General features: G+C 39.4%; 1 protein-coding gene and 1 long non-coding RNA gene across 8 annotated transcripts in view; one reads left to right on the top strand and one right to left on the bottom strand.

Moving 5' to 3' along the window:
• LOC138456334 (dnaJ homolog subfamily A member 1-like) overlaps nt 1-26,374 on the bottom strand; it is a 972,900-nt gene that overhangs the window by 310,722 nt on the left and 635,804 nt on the right. The gene's annotated exons all lie outside the window — the stretch shown is intronic.
• Nucleotides 1,113-25,197, top strand: LOC138456323 (uncharacterized). Its single transcript, XR_011262086.1, has 3 exons — nt 1,113-2,705; nt 12,311-13,806; nt 23,412-25,197. It is a non-coding gene; the product is annotated as an uncharacterized lncRNA (long non-coding RNA).

The raw sequence follows: 26,374 nt of genomic DNA, 5'->3' as shown, positions 1-26,374 counted from the left end.
TATATTTTGAGTGTGGTATGTTTGATGTCAAAATGGATTGAGTGCATTCCCGCACCAGATTGTAGTGCGCAAACAGCAGCCACATTGCTGGTGAACCATGTGTTCTCAAGGTTTGGGTTGCCACAAAGAATTGAGTCAGACAGAGGAAGTCATTTCACAAGTACTCTAATGAGTAAGGTATGGCAAATACTAGGTGTAAAAAGGAAACTACATATCGCATATCGGGCGGCGTCTTCAGGTACAGTTGAAAGAAGCAATAGGTCTGTTGTGGACATTTTAAAGAAATTTGTGGCAGAAGCAGGTTCCAGCTGGGATTTGCGTTTACCATTGGTTTTGATGGCAATCAGGTCGACTCCTGCCAAAGCAACAGGTGTTAGCCCCCATGAGGTCTTAACAGGTAGGAAAATGGTGTTACCACAACACCTACTATACAGAACACATGAGCAAACTCTAGTGAGTGCATCCACAGTTCATGAATATATTGATGAACTGAGGAGGCATTTGCAACATGCATTTGCTTTTGTGCAGAGAAATCTGGAAAGAGCTGCTGACAGTGCTAAGTCATATTATGACAAAAAGACATCAGTAAAGGAATACAATGTAGGGGATCAGGTGTACAAGTTTCATTTTGGAAAAAGTAAACAGAAAAATTCTAAATTTCTGGCAGCCTGGCAGGGGCCATTCCGAATTATAGATAAAGTCTCTCCTGTAGTGTATAAAATTTTGAAAAATGAAGGTGAAACAGCAATAGAGCAGTTTGTCCATGTAAATCAAATCAAACCATGCCATCCCAGACATGAGATCAGGCAGCTTGAGCATGTGGAAACGGATAGAGTCCCTTGAGAAAATAAATGGGTGTGATCAGGAGGCAGTGACAAAGAAGTTAAAAAAAAGTTGATTGTTAGGATGGCACATAAACACTGTAATATATGTGAAAATATATAATATAAATAAATAAATAAATAAATAAATAAATAGATAAATAAATAAATGCACATATAACGGAAGCTCGTGGTTGGTGTGCAGAGAGAAAGTGTATTAAATATTGAATGCTGTTTTATATGTGTTTGTTTTCTTTTAACTTGTGTTTAATTTCAGAAAAAAAAAAAAAAACGAAGTATTTTTACCAAGCATGTTTTATTTTTGGCAAAAGGATGAAGTTAGTATTGTGCTATGTACTTAATCTGTTTATTTTCTATTTTGATTTAGACGATTAACATTATTTGATCGGAGGTTCCGGGATCAGAGGCCACGGGAGACGATGGAGTCCTGGAGTCCCCTGGATGAAGACCAAAAGATGCCTGCCTCCAGGTGGAGGTGAAGACAAAATAACCGGAATGCCAAAAGAGATGAATACTGTGGATTCAAGATTGCCAAGATGAAAGAGTACTCGAATGAACCGAATAACATCGCTGGTCGGGACATACCAAAAGAGACAAAGCAAAAGTTCCGGCATATGAAGTTCCGCGTATTTATTATTTTAATTATTTATTTTAACTTGTTATATTACTTATTTGTTTTAGTTAGTTGTTTTATTTCATTGTTTTTAATTGACTTGGAAAATTTAAAATTAAAGTAATGCCACTTCCACTGAGAAGGCAAATGTGGAACATTTTATGAACTGATGGACTCAGATGAAATGTTAATTGCAAATTTTCATTGATGCACATGAATATTCATTTTGTTGGATTGCTATATTGTAAAAAAAAAAAATAGAACAAGTTGTTTTTAGGAATTGGCTTGGATTATAGCCAAGTTCTAAAAACAAAAGGAGGGTATATGTAAGGATATTTGGCATGTTACAGCACAGAGTACAGCACTACTGCACAAGTAGCATTACAGCACTACTGCACAAGTAGCATTACAGCACTACTGCACAAGTAGCATTACAGCACTACTGCACAAGTAGCATTACAGCACTACTGCACAAGTAGCATTTTTTTTTTCAGCACCACCACAAGGGTGCGGTGCATTGCTATATGGGTTAGCAGATTAACAAGGAAAGACAGGCTATTCAGTCAAAAAACGATTTTAACATATAAGATGCAAAGCTATTTTTACAGTTAAAAGCACACGTGTTCATTTAAAAATGCACACTATTTTCACCTGAAATGCCTATATTGCTAGAGACACATTTGAAAATTAACAGCTAACATATTAACCATTAACCTGACTAATAAAACCTTATTTTATTATAACTCACTAATAAAATGTGTTCTCTACTGCAGAATTAGGCATATTTTGAAAACCAGTTAAATGAGTGTGCAGATTTTTCCTCTCTTCTCTGCCTGATTATCCGTGTTGTTGTGCACAGTAACTGCAGGAGGAAGGAAGTCAGATTTGCAACAATTGCAAATGTATAAGCGAAGCTATTGTTTAAAAGTAGGAGGATGAGAGATGATGGATTTCATTGGAACACGTCATAAAGAGGGCTGAGAGGAAAGTTTTAGTGGGCAGTAGCAGGGAAAAAGACAGGCAGACATCTTTCTGCACTACTGGGGAGAAGACCTGGCTGTGGGGGTGTCCTGCTGCAGTCGAGACTGGGGAAAGCTGAAAGAATTACATTTCCACTGGCAGAGGCTGTCCTATCTGAAAAAGCTGAGAATTCCAGGCAATGACCCCGGCTTGAGAAGGCAAGCGTCCCTTTTCGTTGGAGTTAAGCCAAGAGAGCCACATTCACAGAGAGAATCCTCTAAACAGATAAGGTAATTACCTAACTGGGGGAGCTGTGTGTGTGCACGAAAGTATGCAGTCAGTGTAGAAAAATGAAAGTCCCGTGCGTGTCTTAATCAAGTGCTAATGTAGCAATTTAAGTTCGGTTCTCCGCCACTATAATTGCAGTGTGTCATTGAAAATGCTTTGATTGTTCCCTTTTATTGCTGTAAAGAATGAGATTATGTCTAAATGCAAATTTTATAATACAGAAAATATTTGAAAACAGACGGGTGGTTTATTTTCTATTTACCATTACAATGCCAATGATGTGGGGAGATTTTTAAACAGTGCAATGGTCATTTTAAGACAGATGTGTGTATGTCAGAATCAGTATGAATAATTGTGAGTGACTGTAGTATAACTTGTTGGAGGTACATGAGCCAACGGGAAGAGAGACTCTCTGAACATAGCTCCCTACCGTATATAAGGTAGTGGAAATTACCACAAGACTACCACATATAGCTCTCTGTCGTAAATAAGTCAGTGAGTTTGCCCATGGTGGCGCACCAACACTATCCCTGGAAATTGTGGTTTCCCTAGAATGCAGGTCTGAGGTCTCTCTAGTGATCACACGAAAAATCTAAGCGAAGATAAGGGATTCTGGACATTGGGGCCACAAATAAAACAAGGGAATTATGCTCACCAAAATACCACCAACCACGTATACCAAATATGCAGGTCTGGGTGCTGAAATAATGCATGTCCATTGTATTATTGTTGCACATGGCCAAATCTGAATACAAAGAGTGATTATTGCTAAGTTATTTCTCAGCGGTAATAAAATACCGTCAGGCCCCAAATCTCCACAAAATACCCTACATATTTATGGTGCGTTGCAGGCCGGGAAAGTGATCATAGAGTACCTACTGGGCGTGGCAAGCGTGTCTCACACTGCCATTTGCACATTAAAGGGAACCCATTTTATAATAGCAGTGTGCCACTAAAAACGAATTTCAGAATGTCACAAAGGGAAACCACATTCTCAGATCTAGTGCAATATTTAGAGGCAAAGTTATTTGCACATGGGAATTGGTCTTCGAACAGTACCTTAGAATGGAGTAACCGCATTCAGGGTGAGGTGCAGAAAGAAAAACTAGACAATATTTTTGCAGAAGGCAGCATAATTCAGGTCTGCCTTACAAGATTATTGAATGCAGCCGATAAAAGTGCAGAGAAAGACTGTTTAATACGGCTATGCGGCAAAATATGGTTTATTTTAAACAAGTCACTGCGAATGCAAGAGAATGATACTCAGCTAATTAACAGGTTAAAGACTGAATTAGATGGGGCAAGTAAAAATCAGGAAATGTTGAGAGCAGAATTGGATGTATGCCAAAAAGACATGCAATTAAAATGCAGAGACTTTGATACTCAGTTATCCAAAAACAAGAAACAATTTGAAGATAGTGAGCAAGAATTGACACACTTAAAAGCCTTAGTGGATCACATTAGGCAGGATAAAGATGAGGTTGTTTCAGAAATGCAGATTTTACAAAAAGAACATTGCGAAAAAGAAGGTGATCTCCAGAGTGTAGAACAAGAAATGATTAAAATGATTCAAGAAAGAGACAAGAGAAATAAAGAGTTCAATGAATGCCAAATGCAAATGTGCGATATGCAGGAGGCAATTAATAAAATGAGTGATGAAAATAATTATTTGCATGATGAAGCCAACAGACTCCTTAAAAAGTGTAAGGACTTAGAACAGCAAATGTGCATTCCCAGGTCCCAGGAGAGGCGGCAGGGTACCACATTCAATGGAGTGGAGGTGAATTCTAGCTCTGCCCAAAGAGCTAGTGCCCCAGTGACTGGGCCGGTGACTGAACTTGGTTGCAGCGCCCTTGGGGGATTTGATACTCCCATTGGGGGCAGCCACCAATCTCATACACCTGAAAACAGGATTGAATCACAAAATAGTGCAATTCCATGCATTGCAACAAGTAGCCCCATAAAAATAATGAAATCCATTAAAGCCCTGATCAAACCATTTAAAAAGGGAGGTGAATGCTGCATTGAGGATCACTTAGAAGCGGTGCATGACATTTTTAAAGCGCTCCAGATACCTAAGGAACAGTACAGACAATATTTTCATTTAACTTTAGATGCCCCGACGGCCAGCATCATAAGGGGATTAAATGAACAGCAGAATATGACATGGCTGGAGTTTGAAAAAGAAATTAGGCGTCATTTTTCTCCTTTTCAGTCATTGCAGGAGGCAAAGAAAGTTGCGTACACTATTACTGCTGGACCTAATACATCACCTCGCCAATTTTTACAAGACTTAAAAAGAGCATTCTCTCGCTTTGATGTATCTTTTGACTCAAATTCCAATGAGTTTAAAACCGCATACTTCTATGGGCTACAGAAAGACATCATATCCCAATTGGTCCGTGAATTTGACCGTGACAAGTCCCTTGAATGGATTGTACATCAAAGCACCAAGCTATATGAGGTACTCTATTGTCAGGGTAGAGAAAGTGATAAAATGAAAGATACTAGGCCTAAATCTAAAGAACCCTCAGCCACAGTAATGGAAATCAGGTCAGCCAAAATGTCCCTTGAGTCTGCTCAAAGCCAAGGTAAAAATAATGTGACACCTGAACAAAGGGGTAATCAACAAAGATCGCCATTTACTGTACCAATGTTCCAATCACATGATCCTAGTAATAGAGAGAGCTACATCAGCCCTAGATATTTAGGAGATAGACCCCGGGTAAGATACCGGTCTGATATGGCAGGTATGAACAATAACCAGAGACAAAATCAAGATCAAAGAAATGATGGTCCCTACCAGTCATTGGGGACACAGAGCAGATTTGATCCCAGCACCATGATATATGGTAATCAGGATAGGCCCCGATATGTGGATCGATTTACTGATAATGGAAATCAATATAGGGGCCAGTACCCACAATCTGAGAAACAGGACATGAAGCAAAACGTGAACTACAGTCCACGCCAGTACAATGATTCCCCACCAGGGGACTATAATCAAAGGATGGGTGCAACCCGCTCCCCTCCACAAATGAATCAAGAGTTCAGAAACCATCCCAACCGGTATCAATCACCTGAGAGGTATCAGAATAGATCCAATCAGGGGGAAAACAACCAATATCGACCTAGGCCACAGAAAGAGGATCCTAGAGAGGTGGAAAGGTTCCAATGCCTTGAGGCCCAAGTGAAAATGTTAGCTGAGCAAATAGGAAAGCTCTATACAGCGCAAAAACAACCTTCCAAAGAGGGGGCTGATGGCCATAGCAATGACCGGGGGGCTTCCGAAAAGTGACTAAGTACTCATGATAACTGCAGTGCCAAAATGACAGATTGCTCTGATATAATCTTGCATAACGACTCTGAGATGTCTAATGGATTAAAAATGAAAGTACCAGTAAATGAAATTGTGACAGAAAGTGCAAATACTTCTAAAAAAGAGGTACGGTTTAACTTAGAGCTAAATAAAACAGTAAAGATTTGCACAAATGAAAAAGAAACATTAGGAATTCCAAAAGAACAAAGGGACAGATTTAAGAAAAATGACTCATGCATGGGGAATACCAGTGAACAGGGAGTAAGTGGGGATGCCATAGCTCCTTCCCTGGGCAAGCAAAACAATTACCAAACACAGACAGAAAAAGGAAATACTCACAAGGAGGGTACAAGTCAATCACCTGAAAAATTCTTTGAGCCACATATTTTTGAAGAGGCTGAAAGGGCTGGTATTACACTAAATGATCACAAATGCACAGAATTAAAAAATGACAAATTGCTGAATGATGTTGTGACACATGTTCAGTTGGAAGGTTGTAATGTGGTCTCTGATGTTACCCAGATGGATGGGCGAACGGTGGCCACACTCCAAAAAACCTCTGAACATGGAGAAATGAATAAAATATCTCGCACAGAAATGGGTAAAAAGGAGGGAAAAATGTCTTTTCATTTACCAATGTGCTTAGCCAAAAGTGAAAAAGACCTGAGAAAGGTGAGCCCTGAAATCAGTAAGAATTCACATTTCTTATGTGTATTAGAGGAAGTTGAGGACAGATATTATGCACCCATCACTGTAGAAGAAAAATGCCACACCTTTGCTATGATTGACACTGGCGCACAGGCCACAATTATGTCCAAGGAGCTGGTAAAGAGTATCAATGAAGGGAGGCCTCCACAGAGTCAGATCACAGTGAAGGCAAATCAAGGCCCAGTGCATAACTTTAATGGGGAGGAGGTGCCCATCATAGGTGTAACTGAGGTTGACATAAAAATAGGAAAGCACAGAATGAAACAAGAGGTATTGATCACATCTATTTGTGAAATTCCATTTCTGATGGGGACAGATTGCCTGAAAAGATTGTCTCCTCTCATAGATGGGGTGAATGGAGTGCTGTGGTCCTTAACCAAAAAACCATTGAGGCCTAAGAAACTAAAATCACAAAACAGCAATATAAAAGAATGTCACACCGTTGCCAAAACAAATGATGCTGTGGAGGTATATCTCCAGAATAGCTGCATACCTAGTGTCACTGTTATATTAAGGTGTCAAGACAAAGATCAGAGCGACAATGAAAAACTACCTGTACAAATATACTTGGACCCAAGGAAAGATTGGCAGACTGCCATAGACGAACACACATTACGTTTCTATTTAAAAGAGAATACATGCAAACAGAATATTGTTCCTAAAACAGATTCAGAAAAACACATTACCACTCTGGCAGAGATACACATGGAAGATGAGCAACCATGGGTTCACGTTGGTATAAATGATTATCTTAAAACAATAAAAGCCACTTTAGCGCTTGAACATGAAAGGAGTTTCATTAATGAGAAATTGTTGCAAAAAATTATGGAGAGGGAAGAAATCCCGAAATTTAGGATTAAAAATCAATATGTTTCTGGGTTGGACAGTCCAGACTTTGAAAACCGAATTACAGGCAGATGCATGCTTAAAATTAGCATTGGGCAGAAAACAATTTACCATAATGTATGGATAGTGAGTGGAGCACAAAATGAATTTTACATGGGCAATGACATCATGCACAGAATGTGTATGGTGTTAGATTTCCTTAATCAAAAAATATGGTCACGCCTAGGTGGGCCGGCACCTGAATTTGAAGACAAAAGAAGGGCTTATCATTGTGCACAACTGGTTCCTTATGCCATCGAATTACAAATAAGGAAAGATACTATTATTCCTGCATTTACAAAACAGTTTGCAATAACACTGAAATGCAAAAATGGACAGCAGATGAAAGGCTCTGATGCATTTGTATGCCTGAATGAATCCATAAAACAGCAAGGCCTGGATTATGAATACATTCCATTGGTAGACATTGGTGAGGGATCTGTAAAAATCATGGTAAATAATAAAGGTTGTCAGGATATTCATTTAGAGGAAAACTCCCCATTAGGAATGGCCATACAAAAATCACATTATACGGCAGATTTAAATAACATGGTGATTGGGAATATTCCTGAAAAATATGTAGATGCCAAGGGCGAGTTGCCAGAACACCTGGACTCTCAGCCCAAAGGAATATTTAAAATTCATTCTGTGTATCCTTATGATTCAAATGAGACAGTGTGCTGCCATCAAGAGGATTGCATAATATTTAATTTAAATGAAAATGAAACAGGAAATCAGCCCATTGAAGTGGAAGCTGATATGCCAAAATATTTGAAAGTGGCAGCTCTACAAAAAGACACAGCCACACAGTTAGAGGAAAGCGCTGAGATTCCTTTACCAGAAGAGTTTCCAGAATTTTCCAGAATGGTAGAAGAGCAGATCTCCTTAGCGGATGCATGTAACAGCGATGAGGATCGACGCAATCTGAGGGAAATATTTATGGAGTTTAAGGATGTATTTGCAAAAGATGCTTATGATTGTGGTTTAACTGATTTACATGTGGCCACACTACCAGAAGGTTGTAGCAGAAATCCAGTGTTTGTACGCCAGTATAGACTACCGCTGGCATGTTTAGAATCATTGGCAGAGATTATTAAAAATTTGGAATCACGGGGAATAATTAGGCCCATTCATAGCACATCCAATACGCCTATTTTAGGTGTGTTAAAGCCAAATGGTCAATGGCGGCTGTGTGCAGACTTAAGAGAGTTAAATAAAAGAGTACCAGTATCTAGATGGCCACTACCATTCATTGATCAGGGCCTAGCTCAGATACATGGTTCAAATGTATTTACCACGTTAGATCTCACATCTGGATATTGGTGTGTGCCATTGGCAGAGGAGATACAACACCTATTTTCCTTTACATTTGACAGGACTCAATATGCCTGGCTTAGAGCTCCGTTCGGGTACATCAATAGTGGGAGTGAATTTGGCATATTTTTGAGAAAGGCCATGCCGGATGCAGCGGAAAGAGGGACAATAGTTTATGTGGATGATGTCTTGATAAAAAATGAAAACCTTAAAAGCCATTTTGATGAAATAAGACATGTGCTTGGCCAATTGCAGAAAGCAGGCGCCAAAGTATCTTTGCAAAAAGCACAATGGTGCAAGAAAAAAGTGAACTTTCTAGGGCATGAAGTGACTGAACATGGGCTAAATCCACAAAGGAAGAAAATAGAGGCCATACAAAGATTAAAAGATCCTAAAAATGTGAAAGGAGTAAAAAGTTTATTAGGGATGACAGGCTATAACAGAAAGTTCATTGAGAATTATGCAGAAATCACTCAACCATTGACTAAACTGCTTAAACTAAATACTCCCTGGAGATGGGAAAGAGAGCAATCTGATGCAGTGGCTAGATTGAAGGAATGTCTTGTAAAGGCACCATGTTTAGCATACCCCATAAAGGACAGGGATTTCTTTATAGAAATAGGCTTTTCTGAACATTGTATGTCAGCAGTGTTATCACAAAAACACGATTTGAATCACAAAACCATTGCATATGCAAGTAAGGCATTTTCCCAAGTTGAAATGAAATTTAATGAATGCGAAAAGGCCCTATTAACCACTGTGTGGGCGCTACAACATTTCCGCCCCATTGTTCAGGGAGAAAAGGTGATTATTGAAACAAATCATCAACCTTTGCAATTTTTAGAGAGTAAAAGAATTAGATCAGGCAATATAGCGCAATCCAGAATCACTTCATGGACGCTGGCATTACAAGGTTTTCCCGTAGAAGTAAGATATGGACAAAATAAAAAGAGCCCAATTGCTCAAGGGTTAGCTGACTTACATGACTGTGCAGCTGAACAAATAACAAATGAAATGGATGTGGAAGCTAGTTTGCAGGAGTTTGAACAATCACCACACAAAGCTTTTGATGAAAAAACATGCAAGGATTTGCCAACTGTATATGTGGATGGTTGTGCTTTTCACATTGAAAATGACAGTAATAAACAATTAGTGGCAGGAATAGGAAATGTCTGGTTGAAATGTGAAGGCGTTCCTAGTATAGGGATGAGGATTGGAGATAGGAGCAGTCAGGTAGCGGAATTGGCAGCCATCTATAAAGCAATTGCTACTGCAGTTGATAAAAAGTTCAGTGAAATTGTCCTGGTGACTGATTCTGACTATGCACGGAATAGCTTTGTGGAGTATTTGCCTGGTTGGAAAGCAAGAGGCATGGTTACATACAACAAAAAGCCACTTAAACATGGAAAAATGATACAAGCCATAGACAAATTGGTGTCAGAAAATAATTTAACAATATACTGGAGAAAAATTCGTGGGCATTTAAAAACACCAGGAGAGGATAAGGAGGGAAATGATAAGGCAGACCATCTGGCTAAGATTGGGGCTGTGATGGGAGAATTGCTACCTATTGATTATTTAATGGGTGAAATACAAATTGATGCAGTCACACGTTCTAAAGCACCAAAGGAGGTAGATCAACCGGTGGTGCAGTGGAGTCATGACACGCCAGACCAAGATTTGATTGAGGCACAAAAGAATGATCAAATTTTGGGAATCTATTATAATCATTTGATAGATCCTGAAAAAAATCCTTTAACAGAAAATGATTGTATGGGAAAAGAAGAGTTGAGGGTGTTATTAAAGAACAAAACACGAATTAGATTACAGGATGGGCTCATGATTAGAGAGTCCATAACAGGGCAAATACAGTGGGTAGTACCCCTTTCATTCAGAGGACTAATGCTACACCATGCACACGATGCCATAACTGCAGGCCATAGAGGTTCACAAAAGACATTAGAAATACTAAAAGATTATGCTTACTGGCCACATATGTCCCAAGATGTGGAATTATATACTAGAGGATGTCTAGTATGCGCCCAATTTAAACCTGCTTCACCAATGCATAGAGCACCATTGATGAAAAGAGGCCTAACTCTCCCATGGTCAGATTTGCAAATAGACTATGTAGGTCCCTTAAAAAGGTCGAGCAGGGGACACCGCTATATTTTGAGTGTGGTATGTTTGATGTCAAAATGGATTGAGTGCATTCCCGCACCAGATTGTAGTGCGCAAACAGCAGCCACATTGCTGGTGAACCATGTGTTCTCAAGGTTTGGGTTGCCACAAAGAATTGAGTCAGACAGAGGAAGTCATTTCACAAGTACTCTAATGAGTAAGGTATGGCAAATACTAGGTGTAAAAAGGAAACTACATATCGCATATCGGGCGGCGTCTTCAGGTACAGTTGAAAGAAGCAATAGGTCTGTTGTGGACATTTTAAAGAAATTTGTGGCAGAAGCAGGTTCCAGCTGGGATTTGCGTTTACCATTGGTTTTGATGGCAATCAGGTCGACTCCTGCCAAAGCAACAGGTGTTAGCCCCCATGAGGTCTTAACAGGTAGGAAAATGGTGTTACCACAACACCTACTATACAGAACACATGAGCAAACTCTAGTGAGTGCATCCACAGTTCATGAATATATTGATGAACTGAGGAGGCATTTGCAACATGCATTTGCTTTTGTGCAGAGAAATCTGGAAAGAGCTGCTGACAGTGCTAAGTCATATTATGACAAAAAGACATCAGTAAAGGAATACAATGTAGGGGATCAGGTGTACAAGTTTCATTTTGGAAAAAGTAAACAGAAAAATTCTAAATTTCTGGCAGCCTGGCAGGGGCCATTCCGAATTATAGATAAAGTCTCTCCTGTAGTGTATAAAATTTTGAAAAATGAAGGTGAAACAGCAATAGAGCAGTTTGTCCATGTAAATCAAATCAAACCATGCCATCCCAGACATGAGATCAGGCAGCTTGAGCATGTGGAAACGGATAGAGTCCCTTGAGAAAATAAATGGGTGTGATCAGGAGGCAGTGACAAAGAAGTTAAAAAAAAGTTGATTGTTAGGATGGCACATAAACACTGTAATATATGTGAAAATATATAATATAAATAAATAAATAAATAAATAAATAAATAGATAAATAAATAAATGCACATATAACGGAAGCTCGTGGTTGGTGTGCAGAGAGAAAGTGTATTAAATATTGAATGCTGTTTTATATGTGTTTGTTTTCTTTTAACTTGTGTTTAATTTCAGAAAAAAAAAAAAAAAAAAAAACGAAGTATTTTTACCAAGCATGTTTTATTTTTGGCAAAAGGATGAAGTTAGTATTGTGCTATGTACTTAATCTGTTTATTTTCTATTTTGATTTAGACGATTAACATTATTTGATCGGAGGTTCCGGGATCAGAGGCCACGGGAGACGATGGAGTCCTGGAGTCCCCTGGATGAAGACCAAAAGATGCCTGCCTCCAGGTGGAGGTGAAGACAAAATAACCGGAATGCCAAAAGAGATGAATACTGTGGATTCAAGATTGCCAAGATGAAAGAGTACTCGAATGAACCGAATAACATCGCTGGTCGGGACATACCAAAAGAGACAAAGCAAAAGTTCCGGCATATGAAGTTCCGCGTATTTATTATTTTAATTATTTATTTTAACTTGTTATATTACTTATTTGTTTTAGTTAGTTGTTTTATTTCATTGTTTTTAATTGACTTGGAAAATTTAAAATTAAAGTAATGCCACTTCCACTGAGAAGGCAAATGTGGAACATTTTATGAACTGATGGACTCAGATGAAATGTTAATTGCAAATTTTCATTGATGCACATGAATATTCATTTTGTTGGATTGCTATATTGTAAAAAAAAAAAATAGAACAAGTTGTTTTTAGGAATTGGCTTGGATTATAGCCAAGTTCTAAAAACAAAAGGAGGGTATATGTAAGGATATTTGGCATGTTACAGCACAGAGTACAGCACTACTGCACAAGTAGCATTACAGCACTACTGCACAAGTAGCATTACAGCACTACTGCACAAGTAGCATTACAGCACTACTGCACAAGTAGCATTACAGCACTACTGCACAAGTAGCATTTTTTTTTTCAGCACCACCACAAGGGTGCGGTGCATTGCTATATGGGTTAGCAGATTAACAAGGAAAGACAGGCTATTCAGTCAAAAAACGATTTTAACATATAAGATGCAAAGCTATTTTTACAGTTAAAAGCACACGTGTTCATTTAAAAATGCACACTATTTTCACCTGAAATGCCTATATTGCTAGAGACACATTTGAAAATTAACAGCTAACATATTAACCATTAACCTGACTAATAAAACCTTATTTTATTATAACTCACTAATAAAATGTGTTCTCTACTGCAGAATTAGGCATATTTTGAAAACCAGTTAAATGAGTGTGCAGATTTTTCCTCTCTTCTCTGCCTGATTATCCGTGTTGTTGTGCACAGTAACTGCAGGAGGAAGGAAGTCAGATTTGCAACAATTGCAAATGTATAAGCGAAGCTATTGTTTAAAAGTAGGAGGATGAGAGATGATGGATTTCATTGGAACACGTCATAAAGAGGGCTGAGAGGAAAGTTTTAGTGGGCAGTAGCAGGGAAAAAGACAGGCAGACATCTTTCTGCACTACTGGGGAGAAGACCTGGCTGTGGGGGTGTCCTGCTGCAGTCGAGACTGGGGAAAACTGAAAGAATTACATTTCCACTGGCAGAGGCTGTCCTATCTGAAAAAGCTGAGAATTCCAGGCAATGACCCCGGCTTGAGAAGGCAAGCGTCCCTTTTCGTTGGAGTTAAGCCAAGAGAGCCACATTCACAGAGAGAATCCTCTAAACAGATAAGGTAATTACCTAACTGGGGGAGCTGTGTGTGTGCACGAAAGTATGCAGTCAGTGTAGAAAAATGAAAGTCCCGTGCGTGTCTTAATCAAGTGCTAATGTAGCAATTTAAGTTCGGTTCTCCGCCACTATAATTGCAGTGTGTCATTGAAAATGCTTTGATTGTTCCCTTTTATTGCTGTAAAGAATGAGATTATGTCTAAATGCAAATTTTATAATACAGAAAATATTTGAAAACAGACGGGTGGTTTATTTTCTATTTACCATTACAATGCCAATGATGTGGGGAGATTTTTAAACAGTGCAATGGTCATTTTAAGACAGATGTGTGTATGTCAGAATCAGTATGAATAATTGTGAGTGACTGTAGTATAACTTGTTGGAGGTACATGAGCCAACGGGAAGAGAGACTCTCTGAACATAGCTCCCTACCGTATATAAGGTAGTGGAAATTACCACAAGACTACCACATATAGCTCTCTGTCGTAAATAAGTCAGTGAGTTTGCCCATGGTGGCGCACCAACACTATCCCTGGAAATTGTGGTTTCCCTAGAATGCAGGTCTGAGGTCTCTCTAGTGATCACACGAAAAATCTAAGCGAAGATAAGGGATTCTGGACATTGGGGCCACAAATAAAACAAGGGAATTATGCTCACCAAAATACCACCAACCACGTATACCAAATATGCAGGTCTGGGTGCTGAAATAATGCATGTCCATTGTATTATTGTTGCACATGGCCAAATCTGAATACAAAGAGTGATTATTGCTAAGTTATTTCTCAGCGGTAATAAAATACCGTCAGGCCCCAAATCTCCACAAAATACCCTACATATTTATGGTGCGTTGCAGGCCGGGAAAGTGATCATAGAGTACCTACTGGGCGTGGCAAGCGTGTCTCACACTGCCATTTGCACATTAAAGGGAACCCATTTTATAATAGCAGTGTGCCACTAAAAACGAATTTCAGAATGTCACAAAGGGAAACCACATTCTCAGATCTAGTGCAATATTTAGAGGCAAAGTTATTTGCACATGGGAATTGGTCTTCGAACAGTACCTTAGAATGGAGTAACCGCATTCAGGGTGAGGTGCAGAAAGAAAAACTAGACAATATTTTTGCAGAAGGCAGCATAATTCAGGTCTGCCTTACAAGATTATTGAATGCAGCCGATAAAAGTGCAGAGAAAGACTGTTTAATACGGCTATGCGGCAAAATATGGTTTATTTTAAACAAGTCACTGCGAATGCAAGAGAATGATACTCAGCTAATTAACAGGTTAAAGACTGAATTAGATGGGGCAAGTAAAAATCAGGAAATGTTGAGAGCAGAATTGGATGTATGCCAAAAAGACATGCAATTAAAATGCAGAGACTTTGATACTCAGTTATCCAAAAACAAGAAACAATTTGAAGATAGTGAGCAAGAATTGACACACTTAAAAGCCTTAGTGGATCACATTAGGCAGGATAAAGATGAGGTTGTTTCAGAAATGCAGATTTTACAAAAAGAACATTGCGAAAAAGAAGGTGATCTCCAGAGTGTAGAACAAGAAATGATTAAAATGATTCAAGAAAGAGACAAGAGAAATAAAGAGTTCAATGAATGCCAAATGCAAATGTGCGATATGCAGGAGGCAATTAATAAAATGAGTGATGAAAATAATTATTTGCATGATGAAGCCAACAGACTCCTTAAAAAGTGTAAGGACTTAGAACAGCAAATGTGCATTCCCAGGTCCCAGGAGAGGCGGCAGGGTACCACATTCAATGGAGTGGAGGTGAATTCTAGCTCTGCCCAAAGAGCTAGTGCCCCAGTGACTGGGCCGGTGACTGAACTTGGTTGCAGCGCCCTTGGGGGATTTGATACTCCCATTGGGGGCAGCCACCAATCTCATACACCTGAAAACAGGATTGAATCACAAAATAGTGCAATTCCATGCATTGCAACAAGTAGCCCCATAAAAATAATGAAATCCATTAAAGCCCTGATCAAACCATTTAAAAAGGGAGGTGAATGCTGCATTGAGGATCACTTAGAAGCGGTGCATGACATTTTTAAAGCGCTCCAGATACCTAAGGAACAGTACAGACAATATTTTCATTTAACTTTAGATGCCCCGACGGCCAGCATCATAAGGGGATTAAATGAACAGCAGAATATGACATGGCTGGAGTTTGAAAAAGAAATTAGGCGTCATTTTTCTCCTTTTCAGTCATTGCAGGAGGCAAAGAAAGTTGCGTACACTATTACTGCTGGACCTAATACATCACCTCGCCAATTTTTACAAGACTTAAAAAGAGCATTCTCTCGCTTTGATGTATCTTTTGACTCAAATTCCAATGAGTTTAAAACCGCATACTTCTATGGGCTACAGAAAGACATCATATCCCAATTGGTCCGTGAATTTGACCGTGACAAGTCCCTTGAATGGATTGTACATCAAAGCACCAAGCTATATGAGGTACTCTATTGTCAGGGTAGAGAAAGTGATAAAATGAAAGATACTAGGCCTAAATCTAAAGAACCCTCAGCCACAGTAATGGAAATCAGGTCAGCCAAAATGTCCCTTGAGTCTGCTCAAAGCCAAGGTAAAAATAATGTGACACCTGAACAAAGGGGTAATCAACAAAGATCGCCATTTACTGTACCAATGTTCCAATCACATGATCCTAGTAATAGAGAGAGCTACATCAGCCCTAGATATTTAGGAGATAGACCCCGGGTAAGATACCGGTCTGATATGGCAGGTATGAACAATAACCAGAGACAAAATCAAGATCAAAGAAATGATGGTCCCTACCAGTCATTGGGGACACAGAGCAGATTTGATCCCAGCACCATGATATATGGTAATCAGGATAGGCCCCGATATGTGGATCGATTTACTGATAATGGAAATCAATATAGGGGCCAGTACCCACAATCTGAGAAACAGGACATGAAGCAAAACGTGAACTACAGTCCACGCCAGTACAATGATTCCCCACCAGGGGACTATAATCAAAGGATGGGTGCAACCCGCTCCCCTCCACAAATGAATCAAGAGTTCAGAAACCATCCCAACCGGTATCAATCACCTGAGAGGTATCAGAATAGATCCAATCAGGGGGAAAACAACCAATATCGACCTAGGCCACAGAAAGAGGATCCTAGAGAGGTGGAAAGGTTCCAATGCCTTGAGGCCCAAGTGAAAATGTTAGCTGAGCAAATAGGAAAGCTCTATACAGCGCAAAAACAACCTTCCAAAGAGGGGGCTGATGGCCATAGCAATGACCGGGGGGCTTCCGAAAAGTGACTAAGTACTCATGATAACTGCAGTGCCAAAATGACAGATTGCTCTGATATAATCTTGCATAACGACTCTGAGATGTCTAATGGATTAAAAATGAAAGTACCAGTAAATGAAATTGTGACAGAAAGTGCAAATACTTCTAAAAAAGAGGTACGGTTTAACTTAGAGCTAAATAAAACAGTAAAGATTTGCACAAATGAAAAAGAAACATTAGGAATTCCAAAAGAACAAAGGGACAGATTTAAGAAAAATGACTCATGCATGGGGAATACCAGTGAACAGGGAGTAAGTGGGGATGCCATAGCTCCTTCCCTGGGCAAGCAAAACAATTACCAAACACAGACAGAAAAAGGAAATACTCACAAGGAGGGTACAAGTCAATCACCTGAAAAATTCTTTGAGCCACATATTTTTGAAGAGGCTGAAAGGGCTGGTATTACACTAAATGATCACAAATGCACAGAATTAAAAAATGACAAATTGCTGAATGATGTTGTGACACATGTTCAGTTGGAAGGTTGTAATGTGGTCTCTGATGTTACCCAGATGGATGGGCGAACGGTGGCCACACTCCAAAAAACCTCTGAACATGGAGAAATGAATAAAATATCTCGCACAGAAATGGGTAAAAAGGAGGGAAAAATGTCTTTTCATTTACCAATGTGCTTAGCCAAAAGTGAAAAAGACCTGAGAAAGGTGAGCCCTGAAATCAGTAAGAATTCACATTTCTTATGTGTATTAGAGGAACTTGAGGACAGATATTATGCACCCATCACTGTAGAAGAAAAATGCCACACCTTTGCTATGATTGACACTGGCGCACAGGCCACAATTATGTCCAAGGAGCTGGTAAAGAGTATCAATGAAGGGAGGCCTCCACAGAGTCAGATCACAGTGAAGGCAAATCAAGGCCCAGTGCATAACTTTAATGGGGAGGAGGTGCCCATCATAGGTGTAACTGAGGTTGACATAAAAATAGGAAAGCACAGAATGAAACAAGAGGTATTGATCACATCTATTTGTGAAATTCCATTTCTGATGGGGACAGATTGCCTGAAAAGATTGTCTCCTCTCATAGATGGGGTGAATGGAGTGCTGTGGTCCTTAACCAAAAAACCATTGAGGCCTAAGAAACTAAAATCACAAAACAGCAATATAAAAGAATGTCACACCGTTGCCAAAACAAATGATGCTGTGGAGGTATATCTCCAGAATAGCTGCATACCTAGTGTCACTGTTATATTAAGGTGTCAAGACAAAGATCAGAGCGACAATGAAAAACTACCTGTACAAATATACTTGGACCCAAGGAAAGATTGGCAGACTGCCATAGACGAACACACATTACGTTTCTATTTAAAAGAGAATACATGCAAACAGAATATTGTTCCTAAAACAGATTCAGAAAAACACATTACCACTCTGGCAGAGATACACATGGAAGATGAGCAACCATGGGTTCACGTTGGTATAAATGATTATCTTAAAACAATAAAAGCCACTTTAGCGCTTGAACATGAAAGGAGTTTCATTAATGAGAAATTGTTGCAAAAAATTATGGAGAGGGAAGAAATCCCGAAATTTAGGATTAAAAATCAATATGTTTCTGGGTTGGACAGTCCAGACTTTGAAAACCGAATTACAGGCAGATGCATGCTTAAAATTAGCATTGGGCAGAAAACAATTTACCATAATGTATGGATAGTGAGTGGAGCACAAAATGAATTTTACATGGGCAATGACATCATGCACAGAATGTGTATGGTGTTAGATTTCCTTAATCAAAAAATATGGTCACGCCTAGGTGGGCCGGCACCTGAATTTGAAGACAAAAGAAGGGCTTATCATTGTGCACAACTGGTTCCTTATGCCATCGAATTACAAATAAGGAAAGATACTATTATTCCTGCATTTACAAAACAGTTTGCAATAACACTGAAATGCAAAAATGGACAGCAGATGAAAGGCTCTGATGCATTTGTATGCCTGAATGAATCCATAAAACAGCAAGGCCTGGATTATGAATACATTCCATTGGTAGACATTGGTGAGGGATCTGTAAAAATCATGGTAAATAATAAAGGTTGTCAGGATATTCATTTAGAGGAAAACTCCCCATTAGGAATGGCCATACAAAAATCACATTATACGGCAGATTTAAATAACATGGTGATTGGGAATATTCCTGAAAAATATGTAGATGCCAAGGGCGAGTTGCCAGAACACCTGGACTCTCAGCCCAAAGGAATATTTAAAATTCATTCTGTGTATCCTTATGATTCAAATGAGACAGTGTGCTGCCATCAAGAGGATTGCATAATATTTAATTTAAATGAAAATGAAACAGGAAATCAGCCCATTGAAGTGGAAGCTGATATGCCAAAATATTTGAAAGTGGCAGCTCTACAAAAAGACACAGCCACACAGTTAGAGGAAAGCGCTGAGATTCCTTTACCAGAAGAGTTTCCAGAATTTTCCAGAATGGTAGAAGAGCAGATCTCCTTAGCGGATGCATGTAACAGCGATGAGGATCGACGCAATCTGAGGGAAATATTTATGGAGTTTAAGGATGTATTTGCAAAAGATGCTTATGATTGTGGTTTAACTGATTTACATGTGGCCACACTACCAGAAGGTTGTAGCAGAAATCCAGTGTTTGTACGCCAGTATAGACTACCGCTGGCATGTTTAGAATCATTGGCAGAGATTATTAAAAATTTGGAATCACGGGGAATAATTAGGCCCATTCATAGCACATCCAATACGCCTATTTTAGGTGTGTTAAAGCCAAATGGTCAATGGCGGCTGTGTGCAGACTTAAGAGAGTTAAATAAAAGAGTACCAGTATCTAGATGGCCACTACCATTCATTGATCAGGGCCTAGCTCAGATACATGGTTCAAATGTATTTACCACGTTAGATCTCACATCTGGATATTGGTGTGTGCCATTGGCAGAGGAGATACAACACCTATTTTCCTTTACATTTGACAGGACTCAATATGCCTGGCTTAGAGCTCCGTTCGGGTACATCAATAGTGGGAGTGAATTTGGCATATTTTTGAGAAAGGCCATGCCGGATGCAGCGGAAAGAGGGACAATAGTTTATGTGGATGATGTCTTGATAAAAAATGAAAACCTTAAAAGCCATTTTGATGAAATAAGACATGTGCTTGGCCAATTGCAGAAAGCAGGCGCCAAAGTATCTTTGCAAAAAGCACAATGGTGCAAGAAAAAAGTGAACTTTCTAGGGCATGAAGTGACTGAACATGGGCTAAATCCACAAAGGAAGAAAATAGAGGCCATACAAAGATTAAAAGATCCTAAAAATGTGAAAGGAGTAAAAAGTTTATTAGGGATGACAGGCTATAACAGAAAGTTCATTGAGAATTATGCAGAAATCACTCAACCATTGACTAAACTGCTTAAACTAAATACTCCCTGGAGATGGGAAAGAGAGCAATCTGATGCAGTGGCTAGATTGAAGGAATGTCTTGTAAAGGCACCATGTTTAGCATACCCCATAAAGGACAGGGATTTCTTTATAGAAATAGGCTTTTCTGAACATTGTATGTCAGCAGTGTTATCACAAAAACACGATTTGAATCACAAAACCATTGCATATGCAAGTAAGGCATTTTCCCAAGTTGAAATGAAATTTAATGAATGCGAAAAGGCCCTATTAACCACTGTGTGGGCGCTACAACATTTCCGCCCCATTGTTCAGGGAGAAAAGGTGATTATTGAAACAAATCATCAACCTTTGCAATTTTTAGAGAGTAAAAGAATTAGATCAGGCAATATAGCGCAATCCAGAATCACTTCATGGACGCTGGCATTACAAGGTTTTCCCGTAGAAGTAAGATATGGACAAAATAAAAAGAGCCCAATTGCTCAAGGGTTAGCTGACTTACATGACTGTGCAGCTGAACAAATAACAAATGAAATGGATGTGGAAGCTAGTTTGCAGGAGTTTGAACAATCACCACACAAAGCTTTTGATGAAAAAACATGCAAGGATTTGCCAACTGTATATGTGGATGGTTGTGCTTTTCACATTGAAAATGACAGTAATAAACAATTAGTGGCAGGAATAGGAAATGTCTGGTTGAAATGTGAAGGCGTTCCTAGTATAGGGATGAGGATTGGAGATAGGAGCAGTCAGGTAGCGGAATTGGCAGCCATCTATAAAGCAATTGCTACTGCAGTTGATAAAAAGTTCAGTGAAATTGTCCTGGTGACTGATTCTGACTATGCACGGAATAGCTTTGTGGAGTATTTGCCTGGTTGGAAAGCAAGAGGCATGGTTACATACAACAAAAAGCCACTTAAACATGGAAAAATGATACAAGCCATAGACAAATTGGTGTCAGAAAATAATTTAACAATATACTGGAGAAAAATTCGTGGGCATTTAAAAACACCAGGAGAGGATAAGGAGGGAAATGATAAGGCAGACCATCTGGCTAAGATTGGGGCTGTGATGGGAGAATTGCTACCTATTGATTATTTAATGGGTGAAATACAAATTGATGCAGTCACACGTTCTAAAGCACCAAAGGAGGTAGATCAACCGGTGGTGCAGTGGAGTCATGACACGCCAGACCAAGATTTGATTGAGGCACAAAAGAATGATCAAATTTTGGGAATCTATTATAATCATTTGATAGATCCTGAAAAAAATCCTTTAACAGAAAATGATTGTATGGGAAAAGAAGAGTTGAGGGTGTTATTAAAGAACAAAACACGAATTAGATTACAGGATGGGCTCATGATTAGAGAGTCCATAACAGGGCAAATACAGTGGGTAGTACCCCTTTCATTCAGAGGACTAATGCTACACCATGCACACGATGCCATAACTGCAGGCCATAGAGGTTCACAAAAGACATTAGAAATACTAAAAGATTATGCTTACTGGCCACATATGTCCCAAGATGTGGAATTATATACTAGAGGATGTCTAGTATGCGCCCAATTTAAACCTGCTTCACCAATGCATAGAGCACCATTGATGAAAAGAGGCCTAACTCTCCCATGGTCAGATTTGCAAATAGACTATGTAGGTCCCTTAAAAAGGTCGAGCAGGGGACACCGCTATATTTTGAGTGTGGTATGTTTGATGTCAAAATGGATTGAGTGCATTCCCGCACCAGATTGTAGTGCGCAAACAGCAGCCACATTGCTGGTGAACCATGTGTTCTCAAGGTTTGGGTTGCCACAAAGAATTGAGTCAGACAGAGGAAGTCATTTCACAAGTACTCTAATGAGTAAGGTATGGCAAATACTAGGTGTAAAAAGGAAACTACATATCGCATATCGGGCGGCGTCTTCAGGTACAGTTGAAAGAAGCAATAGGTCTGTTGTGGACATTTTAAAGAAATTTGTGGCAGAAGCAGGTTCCAGCTGGGATTTGCGTTTACCATTGGTTTTGATGGCAATCAGGTCGACTCCTGCCAAAGCAACAGGTGTTAGCCCCCATGAGGTCTTAACAGGTAGGAAAATGGTGTTACCACAACACCTACTATACAGAACACATGAGCAAACTCTAGTGAGTGCATCCACAGTTCATGAATATATTGATGAACTGAGGAGGCATTTGCAACATGCATTTGCTTTTGTGCAGAGAAATCTGGAAAGAGCTGCTGACAGTGCTAAGTCATATTATGACAAAAAGACATCAGTAAAGGAATACAATGTAGGGGATCAGGTGTACAAGTTTCATTTTGGAAAAAGTAAACAGAAAAATTCTAAATTTCTGGCAGCCTGGCAGGGGCCATTCCGAATTATAGATAAAGTCTCTCCTGTAGTGTATAAAATTTTGAAAAATGAAGGTGAAACAGCAATAGAGCAGTTTGTCCATGTAAATCAAATCAAACCATGCCATCCCAGACATGAGATCAGGCAGCTTGAGCATGTGGAAACGGATAGAGTCCCTTGAGAAAATAAATGGGTGTGATCAGGAGGCAGTGACAAAGAAGTTAAAAAAAAGTTGATTGTTAGGATGGCACATAAACACTGTAATATATGTGAAAATATATAATATAAATAAATAAATAAATAAATAAATAAATAGATAAATAAATAAATGCACATATAACGGAAGCTCGTGGTTGGTGTGCAGAGAGAAAGTGTATTAAATATTGAATGCTGTTTTATATGTGTTTGTTTTCTTTTAACTTGTGTTTAATTTCAGAAAAAAAAAAAAAAAAAAAAACGAAGTATTTTTACCAAGCATGTTTTATTTTTGGCAAAAGGATGAAGTTAGTATTGTGCTATGTACTTAATCTGTTTATTTTCTATTTTGATTTAGACGATTAACATTATTTGATCGGAGGTTCCGGGATCAGAGGCCACGGGAGACGATGGAGTCCTGGAGTCCCCTGGATGAAGACCAAAAGATGCCTGCCTCCAGGTGGAGGTGAAGACAAAATAACCGGAATGCCAAAAGAGATGAATACTGTGGATTCAAGATTGCCAAGATGAAAGAGTACTCGAATGAACCGAATAACATCGCTGGTCGGGACATACCAAAAGAGACAAAGCAAAAGTTCCGGCATATGAAGTTCCGCGTATTTATTATTTTAATTATTTATTTTAACTTGTTATATTACTTATTTGTTTTAGTTAGTTGTTTTATTTCATTGTTTTTAATTGACTTGGAAAATTTAAAATTAAAGTAATGCCACTTCCACTGAGAAGGCAAATGTGGAACATTTTATGAACTGATGGACTCAGATGAAATGTTAATTGCAAATTTTCATTGATGCACATGAATATTCATTTTGTTGGATTGCTATATTGTAAAAAAAAAAAATAGAACAAGTTGTTTTTAGGAATTGGCTTGGATTATAGCCAAGTTCTAAAAACAAAAGGAGGGTATATGTAAGGATATTTGGCATGTTACAGCACAGAGTACAGCACTACTGCACAAGTAGCATTACAGCACTACTGCACAAGTAGCATTACAGCACTACTGCACAAGTAGCATTACAGCACTACTGCACAAGTAGCATTACAGCACTACTGCACAAGTAGCATTTTTTTTTTCAGCACCACCACAAGGGTGCGGTGCATTGCTATATGGGTTAGCAGATTAACAAGGAAAGACAGGCTATTCAGTCAAAAAACGATTTTAACATATAAGATGCAAAGCTATTTTTACAGTTAAAAGCACACGTGTTCATTTAAAAATGCACACTATTTTCACCTGAAATGCCTATATTGCTAGAGACACATTTGAAAATTAACAGCTAACATATTAACCATTAACCTGACTAATAAAACCTTATTTTATTATAACTCACTAATAAAATGTGTTCTCTACTGCAGAATTAGGCATATTTTGAAAACCAGTTAAATGAGTGTGCAGATTTTTCCTCTCTTCTCTGCCTGATTATCCGTGTTGTTGTGCACAGTAACTGCAGGAGGAAGGAAGTCAGATTTGCAACAATTGCAAATGTATAAGCGAAGCTATTGTTTAAAAGTAGGAGGATGAGAGATGATGGATTTCATTGGAACACGTCATAAAGAGGGCTGAGAGGAAAGTTTTAGTGGGCAGTAGCAGGGAAAAAGACAGGCAGACATCTTTCTGCACTACTGGGGAGAAGACCTGGCTGTGGGGGTGTCCTGCTGCAGTCGAGACTGGGGAAAGCTGAAAGAATTACATTTCCACTGGCAGAGGCTGTCCTATCTGAAAAAGCTGAGAATTCCAGGCAATGACCCCGGCTTGAGAAGGCAAGCGTCCCTTTTCGTTGGAGTTAAGCCAAGAGAGCCACATTCACAGAGAGAATCCTCTAAACAGATAAGGTAATTACCTAACTGGGGGAGCTGTGTGTGTGCACGAAAGTATGCAGTCAGTGTAGAAAAATGAAAGTCCCGTGCGTGTCTTAATCAAGTGCTAATGTAGCAATTTAAGTTCGGTTCTCCGCCACTATAATTGCAGTGTGTCATTGAAAATGCTTTGATTGTTCCCTTTTATTGCTGTAAAGAATGAGATTATGTCTAAATGCAAATTTTATAATACAGAAAATATTTGAAAACAGACGGGTGGTTTATTTTCTATTTACCATTACAATGCCAATGATGTGGGGAGATTTTTAAACAGTGCAATGGTCATTTTAAGACAGATGTGTGTATGTCAGAATCAGTATGAATAATTGTGAGTGACTGTAGTATAACTTGTTGGAGGTACATGAGCCAACGGGAAGAGAGACTCTCTGAACATAGCTCCCTACCGTATATAAGGTAGTGGAAATTACCACAAGACTACCACATATAGCTCTCTGTCGTAAATAAGTCAGTGAGTTTGCCCATGGTGGCGCACCAACACTATCCCTGGAAATTGTGGTTTCCCTAGAATGCAGGTCTGAGGTCTCTCTAGTGATCACACGAAAAATCTAAGCGAAGATAAGGGATTCTGGACATTGGGGCCACAAATAAAACAAGGGAATTATGCTCACCAAAATACCACCAACCACGTATACCAAATATGCAGGTCTGGGTGCTGAAATAATGCATGTCCATTGTATTATTGTTGCACATGGCCAAATCTGAATACAAAGAGTGATTATTGCTAAGTTATTTCTCAGCGGTAATAAAATACCGTCAGGCCCCAAATCTCCACAAAATACCCTACAGCCCTGAGGAGGACTGCCACTGCATTAATTAACCTGGTAAATACCCTGGGCGCCGAGTTGAGGCCGAAGGGTAGCACCTTGTATTGGAAATGGAAGCGAATGATCGTGAAGCGCAGTAAGGAACGGCTGCCAAAACGGGACGTCTAGATAAGCGTCCTTCAGATCCAGGGAGCACATCCAGTCTCCGCAATAAGAGCTGGCGTAACCATCTTGAATTTTTGCAGAGGGAGGGTGGCCCAACACAACTCTCAGTCCAGCCTGGTTCTCCTTATGGCGAAAATCCTGGAATAGAAGCCCAATCCTCGCTAGGAGGATGGGACCTCTTCCACTGCCTTGCTCTTGACGAGTGACCGCATCTCCGCCAGCAGAGTTGTTGTCCCAATCTGTGGGAGAGGAGGGGAGGAGAGGAAGGAACCGGTAGGCGGTAACCCGTGGAGACTACGGAGAGGATCCAGAGGTCTGAAAAATTCTGGTGCCAAAATTGCACGTGAAAGGCAAGGCTGCCCCCCACCGGAGACACGTGGACCCGAAGGGGCGTGTCATGCCTTCTTTCTTTCCTCTGAGGCTGTTGCGGAGGAGGGGGATTGGAAAAAAACCCTGTCCCTCCTTTGTTGTTTCCTCCGATGCTGACTCAGAG

The sequence above is a fragment of the Ambystoma mexicanum genome, chromosome 1p (assembly GCF_040938575.1).
Source record: "Ambystoma mexicanum isolate Mex_15411 chromosome 1p, UKY_AmexF1_1, whole genome shotgun sequence".
In the NCBI taxonomy this organism is placed as follows: Eukaryota; Metazoa; Chordata; class Amphibia; order Caudata; family Ambystomatidae; genus Ambystoma; species Ambystoma mexicanum.
Note: the sequence above shows the minus strand (reverse complement) of the source record. Positions and strands in the feature narration are given on the sequence as shown.